The sequence below is a fragment of the Amblyomma maculatum genome, chromosome 5 (assembly GCF_055883805.1).
Source record: "Amblyomma maculatum isolate TAMU_Amacu chromosome 5, ASM5588380v1, whole genome shotgun sequence".
Classification (NCBI taxonomy): Eukaryota; Metazoa; Arthropoda; class Arachnida; order Ixodida; family Ixodidae; genus Amblyomma; species Amblyomma maculatum.
In genome coordinates, this window is record NC_139348.1 from 77,299,563 (window position 1) to 77,302,535 (window position 2,973).

A 2,973-nucleotide genomic window follows, 5' to 3' on the forward strand; every position below is an offset into this window, starting at 1 on the left:
GCCCAGCAAAACTCTTAAGCGGAATCCTGTTTTTCACTGGGATATATTACAAAGCACTTTTAAAAAGAACTAGCCATTAATCCTTACGGCATCCGGTTTCTACCCGTACAAAGTGACGACGTCCCATATGACATGACTATGGTGCAGGGCCTCCACAGCATTTGGAAAACGTGTATAGCATTTAGGCACGCCGAAGAAAATGTGCAATCGGTCAGGGACAACTTCATTGAAAGTGACACATTTCTCAGAGGTGTTCTCGGCAGTCAGCCTGAGCAGCCTCAGTAGATGAATGTAATTAACGCATTGATCATAATATATGGTTTGGTTTGGTTTGTGGGGTTAACGTCCCAAAGCAGCTCAGACTATGAGGGACGCCGTAGTGGAGGACTCCGGAATTTTCGACCACCTGGGCTTCTTTAACCCCAGGTGGTCGATATTTCTGATCATAATGAAAACGTTTTAAGAAATCATAAGTCAAAGGTAGGGTAATGATTTTTATGCCTGTATTTACTTTGTTGACTGGCAATTAGGAAAAAAAACAGGGCGTAGAGCAGTTGGTAAAGCTTTTTGTTTTTCTTTATTGCCTAATTTATTATCACCTCTGCTGGTGATCCAAGTTATGGAGGTTCGATTACCAGTGATGACAGGGTATATTTCTTTATTTGTTTTAATAACGTGCGCCCTCGAACGTATGACATTCTTTGCCGAAATCCTCTGCCCACAGCTTCTGCTGAAAACAATGAGGCATTAAAGGCTTTCGCCATAAAAGGTCACATGTTCAAATATCGCAGCGCTACCTGAAACAGAAGTCCGAAAATTGCAAGCTGATGCGCCAGCCAGTACATATCAAATAATTGGTTTAGAGGAAGTGAAAGGCACAATATTTATCAGACTTGTTTTTGTGAACACGTGAACCGCGCCCGTAAGAGAGCGGGAGAACGGTGGGAAGGGTAGTGGATAGAGAGAAATTCAGGTGCCGTAGTGGAGGGTTTCGGAGTAATTTCGACTTCCTGGGGACCTGTTATGTGATGTGATAACAACTTAATTTTTCCACCAGAAAAGGAGGCCCCCAATATCCGCCCCAGTCACACAGGCCTAAGGGACGGGAGCCGAGACCTCCGCGATCAGAAGCAGGCACAGAGGTCTTGGCTCTTCGCGGCTTCTTCCGCCAGGCGGATGGCTTATTGCTGTGGAGCAGGGACCTCGCTCCGCAGCAGGGCTTCCCAGGCTTCTCTACAATTTATATTTGTTTTAGCCCCTGGGAAGCTAGCACATTCCCAGATTATATAGTTGAGGGTCCCTCTATCCCCACAGTGCTTGTATTTATCGTTTTTTCTATCGTCCATGTGGACATAATATGCCCAGACCGGGTTTACAAAGTTCCCAGCTTGCAGGCGACGCCACGCGACTGCCTCCCTATTGTTCAAACTTTTATCCGGGGGTGGTACCAGTCTCCTGCTTAACCTGTCGTTTTGAATAATCTCCACATACTGTTGCAGACGCTCGTCCATCTTCCAGCAGTCGGGCGGCTCCACAGTTACCCGGAAGTAGAGAGCTCGGGCTAACTTGTGGGCCACTTCGTTGCCAGGAACGAAATTATGTGCACGGATCCAAATTAGGGAAACTTTTCGGTTTAATCGTATACTGGCCAGATTCCTGGCCGCTTCCGGCGAGACCCTACCCTTTCCAAAATTCCAAATAGCCGTTTTGCTATCGCTGATTATGAAATTGGCTTGCGTTCCGACGCAAGCGAGCGCTGTAGCAACGTTTTCGGCCGTTTCAGCGTTGCGGCTTCTAATGGTGGCGGCTGATACCGGGGCACCTCGGCCGTCGACCACAGAAGCGACCGCCGTCCCCGTTTCGCCGCTTGCCGCATCCATGTACGCAACCGACTTGCTGTCCATCGAATCGAAGCGTCTGATTAGTGCTTCTGCTTTCTTCTCCCTTCGCTCTGTGTTGAATACGGGATGCATGTTACGAGGGAGGGTGGGGGGGATACTTGATTTTTCTCGTAGTCCCCTATCTGTCTGCAGGCCTACCATTTCCAGTATAGTTCTCCCTGTGGTCGTTCGACTTAATCTTTCCAGCTGCGAAATTCTGACAGCCTCCGCTATTTCGTCCCAGCTATTGTGCACTCTCATAGAAAGGAGCTTCTCTGTGGATGTGGTAATTGAAAAGCCCAGGGCCATCTTTATGCACCGTCCAATGAGAGTTCTCCTCCGACCTGATATTTAAGAACGGCTTGGCGTTGCTCACGCGGCGTATTACGTAAGCTTCGGTTAGTTTAAGCAAGCTTCTTTCCTTCAGGACTCGTCTTTTCAACGCGATCCGTCTCAAGACGCCAATGGCTTGCGTGGCGAATCCCTCTAGCTTTTTATTGTTCCATCATTATATCCATTCTGCTGAATAAATAGTACTAAGATTCATACTTGATCTACCTTTGGAACTCGTTTCACTTCTACTTAAGTGTCAGATTCCCATCTGCGCTTGCATCGGAGTGACTTTGGGTTATAGATGAATAATTCCGATTTTTGCGGCGAGCATGATAGACCCCTACTGGCAGCGTAGTCTACGACAGTGTCCGCCGCCGCCTGCAGGCGCTCCTCAATGCTCGCATCACAACCCTGGTTAACCCAGATATTGATGTCATCCGCATAAATACTGAAATTTAGCCAATTTTTTCTCCTCAGAGCTTGTGGGGGGCCCCTCATTGCAACATTGAAAAGGAACGGGGAGAAAACCAAACCTTGCGGTGTCCCCCTGCTCCCCAATTTCACTATGAGGGATTGAATGTCTTGAAACATCATGTAAGCAGTTCTGTTTGAAAAATAGTCCTTGATGTACTCGTATGTTCGTGCAGCTACTCCGATTTCCTGAAGACGGCGGAGGTTTGCTTTGTGTTTAGCTTTATCAAAAGCCTTAGTCAAGTCGAGGCCGAGAATCTCTTTAGCGTCTCTAGAATGCGAGTCGATT

The 2,973-nt window shown here is 47.6% G+C and overlaps 1 pseudogene; it reads right to left on the minus strand.

Annotated features, from left to right (window-relative positions):
• Nucleotides 1-1,124: 1,124 nt before the first annotated feature.
• Nucleotides 1,125-2,141, minus strand: LOC146188535 (uncharacterized; annotated as a pseudogene).
• Between the last annotated feature and the right edge of the window lie 832 nt (nucleotides 2,142-2,973).